Here is a 9668-nt window from a genome sequence, read left to right on the forward strand (position 1 = left end):
GGGTACAAAATCCCAAGATACTTTCAGATAAGCATTGTCGATTTAACGCAGATCTCCCGTCCCCTCTATCCTATACATAATATCTTGCTTAAAAAAAATCTCAATATGAATGTTAGCAGCTATGAACATCCCATAATAGAGATATTAAACATTTCCCGTTCCATAAGTAGGTTCAACATTTTGAGTCATTAAATTATTATTAGGGGACAAACAATATTGTTGGAAATCGCTTGAGCAAGAACATGTATAAATCGAACAAAACTGATAAGTTGGGTACATCTACATAGTGTGTGGCTTTATTATATGTCAGATTTCGGAGAGAAATGCCTGATTTAAATTGCTCTACATTAGTAGGTGATAGCAGCAAATATTATGTCAATTAAGTGCACAACTTGAATCGTATAGAAGCTATCATGAAACGAAGCAAATCATGACTTGTGTGAGAGTATGTTAAATTTCTGCAAGTATCATTACTTTCCCATTTAAATGTTAATTCTAGTACAGAGTGAATAGTTTAAAATACTATTCTACTGTTGATAAATTTAAGTATTTACCTAGCAACAAGCAGATCATTGTCAAAGATGAAAATTTCTATGGGACATATTTACCTGAGATAAAAATATTAACTAAATACAAACTATTACAGAATTCACCATTATGATGCATAGCTTACGGTAAACTGACATCTTGGCTGTCAAATTTGTTGCTTGGTATCAGTCTAGATATCAATAACTTGGCAATTGATCAGTTCAGCCTGCTCAAAACCCTTACATGCAACTAGTTTCCAAACAACTTCATTTGTTTCGGCTGATTCTCGCAACAATTCATCTTCCATGTATTTGGGTGATTGAGGTGCTGAGGTTGATGGTGAAGAATCCACATTACTGCAGTGATCAGCCTGCAGAACAGAAATATCATGATTGGCATCTTTTGTGATGAAATGAAGCTTTCCACGGAAACCAGCTAGTAGATATGGAGACTCCGATTCAGTAAAATCATATACAGGGACTTTTCCAATAACAACTTTCCATTCATCCTCTCCTTGATCATATACCTTGATCCTTCCACTATCCACATAATTTGAAGGATCAAAAGCATATAATTCACCATTCACTACAACACTCAATTTGGTACCTGTCTGCTTAACAGGCCACCCTTCACACATTTCATAGTCGAAGATTTAGAAAATCCACCTAGAACATAAAGACATCCATCAATAGCTCCAAAAGCACAACCACAAAAGGGCATGTCATCCAATGCATCCTTCTGTCCAAGCAGACCTCTAATAATTTTAGCAATTCTGATACCTTTTACCATGTTCCACATCCAAAGCCCAGAGAACCCTTTTGGGAATCTTCCTCATCGACAACACTAGGCATAATAGGAAGTCTCTGCCATATTTGAGAACGGGGGTCTAGAGCATGCCATAAGAGTTTATTTTGTCCAATCGTAACCAACAGATATAGCCACTCTTTAGTTGTTCCAAGCTCTTTTCTTTATATAATTCTGAACTCCTGATAGTCGCTTTCCATCTCCTAGACACCAGCCTTACATGATAGTAACAAATTCTAGGAAGTCTAGCAATAATCTAAAGGGATAACTCATCAGGTAGATTAGGAATAAGTCTTGGACATTCTTCAACAGAGGCAGGTGACATTCTTTGCCTCTTGCTGGTCTCATTTTGAGAGATTTCACTAGACTCACTTTGATTGGCCTTGGTATTAGCCATACTAAACAAAGAACCCATAAGCTCAATATCTGCATCAAATACCTGTTAGAAAATTGACTTCGCCCCTAGCTGCTGTAAAACTAAAGGCATAGGAAGCATCCAGCATGTGTAGGATAACAAGCATGCTCGATGAGAACTAGAAGTTAACATAAATACACTATCTAATGAACATAACAATTAAGTCAATAACTACAGAAACAACTCAGAACAGGAAAATTAGAAACATTCATCTACCAAATATCTTTAACACTAAGAGAAAGCATAATAACAACAAAAGAGCCAGAAAGTCATATATAAAAGCATGCAACAACCCCATTGCTTGATACAATAAAATAACAAAACAACAAATAGTCCCTCCTTGACATGGCTTTAAATTGCAGAATTGCCTTCCTAAGGCTAAGAAATTACATACAATTGCAAGAAAACATAGCTGAAGAACACAATATAATCTTTCCTGAAAAATAAATAAATAAAAACACCCTCCAATTAATATGACACCTGCACACCTCAAAATGACAAAAGCAGAGATAACCAAATTACATGGGTGTTAGGTACACTCCAGCCCCTCCCTCTTTCACATGAACCACATTTTTCACCTTTTTATTCATGAGTGTGCTTTTCCCTCTCTTTCTTGATTAGTTAATTCAATTTTAAAATATCAGATATGTATTAATGTGTTGATTCAGTTTCAGCTTTATCTATGCAGGTAGTTTCACCCACCAAATTAACAATGCGGAGTTGGGGGCGGTGGTGGCACCGGGAAGAAGGTGGAGAGATGACATTGGGAAGGGGAGAAAGGGAGAGGGAGAGAGAGAAGAAGAAGATGAAGGATGATGAAGAAGAAGTACAGTGGTTGAGTGAATGAAAAGGAAGAAGGACTATTTTGCAATACTGCCAACAATAGTGTCACATTGGATAGTCTACGTGGCACTATAATTGTCAACAATGCATCTCACTAACGATGTTACCTTCGAATGTAACGACAAGGACTATTTTGCAACACTTATGCAAAGATAGGAATTATTTTTTACATTTCGATAGGATATGGACTAATATGCAAAATGGCTATAAAGTCAGGGACTAAAATGCCTATTTACTCTAAAAAAAACCTTTCTCGATCAACTTGATTATTTATTCTTCTTAGGTGATGATTATTATTTATAAATATATGTAATTGTTATATTTTAAGGTTTTATTATAAAATACATTTTAAATCAGGTCATATATATATATATAACTGAACACAAATTTTATATATAAGAAACATCGAATTCATTACAACAGACATAATGATACCTGTTTAATTTTCAGCCCCAAAACACAATCAATCAACCTCTCCTTCAAATTCCATTGATCTCTTGTTGTAGTGTTGTACATGTATGTGTAAGGATGCATGTTTCATTGGGAGATTAATTTCTTCTAGTTTATTATAAGTTTCATTGGGAGACTAATTGCTTCTAGTTATATACTATTAATCCCTCCAATATTTATGTGTATATATATATATATATATATAGTACATTATACTATTTTGTTGAAAATTCAAAGCAGAATAGGTCCAATAAAGTTTTAATTAGAAATTTGAACTCTGATAGTCATTCTTCTATAGGTAGGTATCTTAGAGTCCAAATTTCTTGTATAAGGAAGACAACACATCCATGCACTGGCTGCACCCAAAGATTTGGATCTTTCAACTCCAAAAAGATCGAATGGCTAAAAATCATGAGAACGCAGCTGCAAGAGCGAATCCTATTCATGCAAAGAGGAAATACACCCGTTGGACTGAAGAGGAACAGATGTATGTCTGTGAAAGAAACACATTTATTTTTAAGGTTTTATTATATGTTTGTTTCTCTTTTAAATTTCTTAAATGGGGTCTTCTTGGATTTTTACTTAACTCATTACTTCTTTTTATTTTAATCATTATTTCTTTCTATTTTTCAAACATTTAATTATCTAGGGGTCAAAGAAAAGTGACCAATGACAAAAATAAACGTAGCAAGTGAATTTATCTTCTTTGTAGAAAAGATTTCAATTGTCTTACATATTTTTGTTCTTCTTCCTGGTTTCAATAAATCCAATTGTTTTCTTGACTAATGAACAAGAAACGCTAGCTTTTGGTGAAGTTGTTTACTGTAATTTAATGCAAAAAAAGAATGATTTCTTTTTAATCATTAATTAGGCCACAGGCCAGGCCATCCATGCATAACTCTTCCATCCAGAGTGGTAATCATCAGAATGTCTCCATCCTCCAGCAACTTCAGACAACAATTTGCATTCAGCTGAAGATGCGCCTGGTTATAGTCTTAATTCTTAATTTCTTCCTTTCAGCTGAAGATGATGTTTCATCAGTGGCTGCAAACATAGAGCATTTTCCATTTGTAAGTGTGTAAATTTTATTTTTCAGTTTAAAAGATTTTTGTTTTTAGTATGCATTTTCAAAAAATAATTGTATCTAAAATAAAATAAAAAAACTAATTTAACTAAAAATATATGAAAAAAAAATCTCTTTCCTGAAGTTTTTTTTACCATAAAAGGAAAGAAATACAATGCCAATATTTTGACTAGTTACCACTGTCACTGTTTTTAAAATATATATATATATATATATATATATATATTATATATATATATATATATATATATAATGATTCCCTTAATTATTAAATAAAAAATTGAGAGATTCACTTAATTGTCACCTAGCTTAAGAATAAACTCACAATTATACTTGTGAAGATACGATGTTTGTCTCTTTTAATGTGTATTATGCACTTTAAATTAAATGTATCTTTCTTAGAATTTTAGCAATGAAAATGAATTTAATTAAGGCAATACTATCAATCATTTATATTTTCGAAAAAAAATTCCATGAAAACAACATCTCTTGTTCATATCTTGGAAATGGATATATCTTAAAAAATGGCTAAAAATAAAAATATTACTACCTGTCAACCCATGGAATTGCAAAAAGATGCATGGTAAACTTTTATTTCCTCATCATTAATTTGCAAAATACATACAAAATTAAACAAGTATTAGGAGAGAAAAATATACTAGCTAGTATTGTATATCATATAATGAAAAACAAAAGAAATGGTCGAAATGGGATGAATTTTAATATAAGAATTTTGGATTTGCTCATCAGAGGTTTCTTGTTGCGTGTATGACCCCATAAAGTCTATTCACTTCAGTAACTCGAATCCTGTGTGCCAGGCATTTGATCAAGATGCTAAGGATGGGCATGATTTGCTCATTGGTTTGAACTCTGGTGATGGTAAAAAAGTTTTTGCTAAATTTTAACTTTTCATTTGGTGAGGAAAATTTAAGCATTATGAATTTATTGTTCCTGTTTGAATTATTGTAGTCTACTCAGTGTCATTGAGACAGCAATTACAAGATGTTGGTAAAGCCTGTCGGTGCTTCATAGTCTATTATAGATTATTTATTGTTCATGTTGTGGTGGCTGCCAATAATGCAGTCCTTTATGTGTGATATATTATAAAATATGGGAATTTCATTATCTGATTCTATTCATCTCAGTTCTATTGATTTCAATAAGAGAATTGTAAGTTATTAATATTAACATTGATTATGAATTAGCATTTTTTATGAAAATGATTATGCTTGTTGAGGAATTATCCTTTTTAGATTATGTGATCTCTTATGGATAGGGGTGCCAATCAATCCAGGTTATTTCCATCCTCACTATGTGTTATATCTACTTATTTTCATATTCTTTCAAAGATAACATCTCAAATTATTTTACTTACTGCATCCAGGTTATTTACAAGTGTTTCATTACTCAAAAGAACAACTTATATGTGTTATATCTACTTATTTTCATATTTTTCCTCTACTTATATAAGGCAAGGATGCCCTGTATTTTAAAAGGCTTCCACTTGTATATTACATCAGTAATAAAAAGCTTTCTGTTTTCCCTCCCGTGGATGTAGCCTTACTCAAAGGTGAACCACGTAAATTCTGTGTGTTCTTTCTCATCTTTCTTTCTTTCCCCTGTACAAATCTGTGTACGACATTATGTACAAGTTGTTGCTGCTGTTCTTATTTGTTCTTCTTCACTTCCATAACAAACTGGTATCAAGAGCTCAAGTTGTGATAAAGGGAATTCAAGATTCTTGTCTGAATACGAAGATCAAGCTGTGGGAGTCTTGTTTCTGGTATCTTTCCCTGCTTTACTGTGATCAAGAACACTCAAGAAATCTTGTCAAACATAATCAGGATTGAGAAATTCAATGAAAAGAACAGCTTCAATCTGTGGCACATCTAGATGCGTGCTTTGTTGAAGGAACAACGTGTTTGGGCTCCTGTTGCTTCTGCATCTGTGAAGAAAGAAGTGGCTTCTGAATCAAAAGAAAAGGCCTCTGTTTCAAAGACTGAAGAACTTGCGGAACAAGAAGAAAAGGCTCACTCACTAATCTTGCTTTCCTAGTCTAATGAAGTTTTATATGAAGTTGCTAATGAAGAAACTACAAGTGGCTTATGGCTCAAGTTGGAAAAGTTGTATATGACTAAGTCAATCTGTAACAAGCTCTTCTTGAAGAGGCGTCTGTTTGGTTTACACATGAAAGAAGGTACATCTCTTAAGGATCATCTTGATGAATTGAATTCTATTTTGATGGAATTGAGAGATATAAATGTTAAGATAGAGGATGAAGATGTTGCCATGATTCTGTTAGCCTCTCTACCACCATCATATAAGATCTTTGTTAATTCTCTTAGTGTTGGTAAGGAATGTGTCACCATGGAAGAGGTGAAATCCATCTTATACTCAATGGAACTTCGATCTAAAGCACCTGGAAATTCTGAAGAATCAAATGGATCTAGTCTTGTGGTCTCTAACTCTAACAAGAACATCAAGAAAAAGGTGTTAAAGGAAAGAAGAAAACTCATGTCAATCCAAAGGACATCTATAACTACTGCAAGGAGCCAGGTACCTGGAAGAAAGATTGTCCTAAGAAAAAGGGCAAACCATCTGTTGTTGTTGCCAAGGAAGGTTCCACATCTGAAAATGAGTTTGTTCTTTCAGTTTCTGATCATCACCAACATTCTGAAAATCAATGGATATTAGACTCTGGTTGTTCCTTTCATATGTGTCCTAACAAAACCTGGTTTGACACCTATGAAGAGAAATCGGGTGGAAATGTCTTCATGGGAAATGATGTCTCATGTAAGACAATTGGAATTGGCACAATAAAAATCAAGATACATGATGGAATGATGGAATTATTCGAACACTCACTGAAGTCAAACATGTTCCAGAGCTGAAAAGAATCTAATCTCCATAGTTATTATGGATGGAAAGGGGTTCAAATGCAACACTGAAAATGGGGTCATGAAAATTCAAAAAGGCTCTACAATGGTGATGAAGGGTATAAAGAGGGGTAATCTCTATATAGTTCAAGGTATAACATGTATTGAGAATGGTCTAGTAGCTATTGCGTCAAAATCTAATAAGAGCATACCTAACTTAACTCAATTGTGGCACATGAGGCTTGGTCATATGAGTGAAAAAGGTATGATGATACTTCAAAAACAACAGCTATTGGGAAATCAGAAACTGGATGAACTTAAATTCTGTGAGCATTGTGTTTTTGGCAAGCAGCATAGGATTAAATTTCCTAAAGCAATTCACACCACCAAAGGAACTCTTGATTACATTCATGCTGACTGTTGGGGGCCTGCAAGAGTACCTTCACTAGGTGGTGGAAGGTATTTCCTGTCCATAATTGATGACTACTCAAGGATGACATGGATCTACATCATGAGTCAGAAGAGTCAAACTTTCAAATGCTTCAAAGAATGGAAAGCACTGATTGAAAAACAAACTGAAAGGAAAGTTAAAAGACTCAGAACTGATAATGGCTTAGAGTTTTGCTCAACAGAATTTAACAAATTATGCAAAGAGGAAGGAATTGCTAGACAACTTACTGTTAGGAACACTCCTCAGCAAAATGGAGTTGCTGAACAAATGAACAAAACACTTCTGGAAAGAACACGATGCCTATTGTCTAACGTTGGTCTCAACAAAAGTTTTTGGGGGAGAGGCTATCAATACAACTTGTTTTATGATCAATAGAACACCCTCTACTGCTATAGGACTTAAAACCCCTATTGAAATTTGGAATGGAAAAACAACAAGCTACTCAAATCTAAGAGTATTTGGCTGCAATGCTTATTATCATGTCAATGAAGGTAAGCTAGTACCTAGATCAAGAAAGGGTCTGTTCATGGGTTATGGTGATGGGGTGAAAGGTTACAGGATCTGGTCACCCTCTGAAAGGAAAGTTCTTCTCAACAGAGATGTAATTTTTTATGAATCACATCTGCTCCATCAAAAAATTGAGGTTCCAATTGCTGGAACATAGAGCTGGCACTCTTCTCAAGAAAAGGATGTAGAATCTACAACCAAAGACTCAAAAAAAAGGGGTCAAACAAATACATCTCTTGTTCTTCAAGAAGGTGAGCAATCAAAAGATTCCAGTGCCAATGAGGCTCATCAGAATGCTGAACCCGAGCCTGCACAGTTCAATTCTGGAATTAGTCAGAGACCTAAGAGGGTCATTAAGCCTCCTGAGTGATATGGTTTTGAAGACATGTCTGCCTATGCATTACATGCAGCTGGAGAAATAGATTCAAATGAACCTGCCACCTACAGAGAAGCTATTAATCATCCTAAAGCTGAAAATTGGTTGTTAGCTATGAAAGAGGAAATGGAATCTCTATATAAGAATCAAACCTGGAAACTTGTTGAACTACCTAAAGGAAGACATGTGGTAGGTTGCAAGTGGATATTTAAGAGGAAACCTGGTCTTTCAGAAAAGGAAGGGATAAGATGCAAGGCTAGGTTAGTTGCCAAGGGATTCAGCCAGAAAGAAGGAGTAGATTTCAACAAAATCTTTTCACCTGTGGTCAAACATACATCCATCAGGGTTTTGCTTGCTATAGTGGCAAACCAAGATTTGGAACTTGAACAACTTGATGTCAAGACTGCTTTCCTCCATGGATGATTGGAAGAAAATATTCTAATGAAACAGTCTGAAGGGTTTGAAGTTCAAGGAAAAGAAAGGTATGTTTGTCAATTGTAGAGGTCATTGTATGGATTGAAACAATACCCAAGGCAATGGTACATGAGGTTTGACAGCTTTATCACCAGAGAAGTCTCTATGACTGTTGTGTTTATCACAACAAGGTGGAGGATGGATCAATAATCTATCTTCTACTCTATGTAGATGACATGCTTATTGCAGCAAAAAGCATGTGTGATATACAAAATCTAAAGATCTTCCTGAATGGTGAATTTGATATGAAAGATCTTGGGGCTGCAAAGAAAATCTTAGGAATGGAGATCTATAGGGACAGAACTGAGAAAAGGCTATTTTTATCTCAAAAGGACTACATTCAGAAGGTACTTGTGAGGTTTGGAATGGCTGATTCTAAATCTATCAGCACTCCCCTTTCAGAAAAAGAGAAGTTGTCTGCTATGATAAAGGCTCAAGCTCAGGCTGATCAGGACTATATGTCAAAGGTTCCATACTCAAGTGTTATTGGCAATGTCATGTATGCCATGGTCTGCACCAGACCTGACTTTGCTCATGCTATTAGCATGGTTAGTAGGTTCTTAAACCAACCTCAGAAGGAACATTGGAAGGTTGTGAAGAGAATTTTCAGATATCTTAAAGGAACTATAGATCCAGGTTTGATCTATGGATCTAACTCGGATTGTTGTCTCACTGGCTATTCTGATGCTGATTTTGCTGTTGATCTTGCCAAGAAAAGGTCCCTAACAAGGCATGCTTACACCCTTGGTGGCTGCTTGGTAAGTTGGAAGGTAACACTTCAACATTTTGTTGCCCTCTCAACTATTGAGACTGAATATATGGCTCTAACTGAAGCTGCAAAGGAAGGAATTTGGCTGAGA

At 34.9% G+C, this 9668-nt stretch overlaps 1 pseudogene; it reads right to left on the minus strand.

Annotated features, from left to right (window-relative positions):
- Positions 1–718: 718 nt before the first annotated feature.
- LOC100793255 (F-box/kelch-repeat protein At1g22040-like) lies at positions 719–1729 on the minus strand (annotated as a pseudogene).
- Positions 1730–9668: the final 7939 nt, after the last annotated feature.

Source organism: Glycine max, chromosome 6 (genome assembly GCF_000004515.6).
Source record: "Glycine max cultivar Williams 82 chromosome 6, Glycine_max_v4.0, whole genome shotgun sequence".
Lineage (NCBI taxonomy): Eukaryota > Viridiplantae > Streptophyta > Magnoliopsida > Fabales > Fabaceae > Glycine > Glycine max.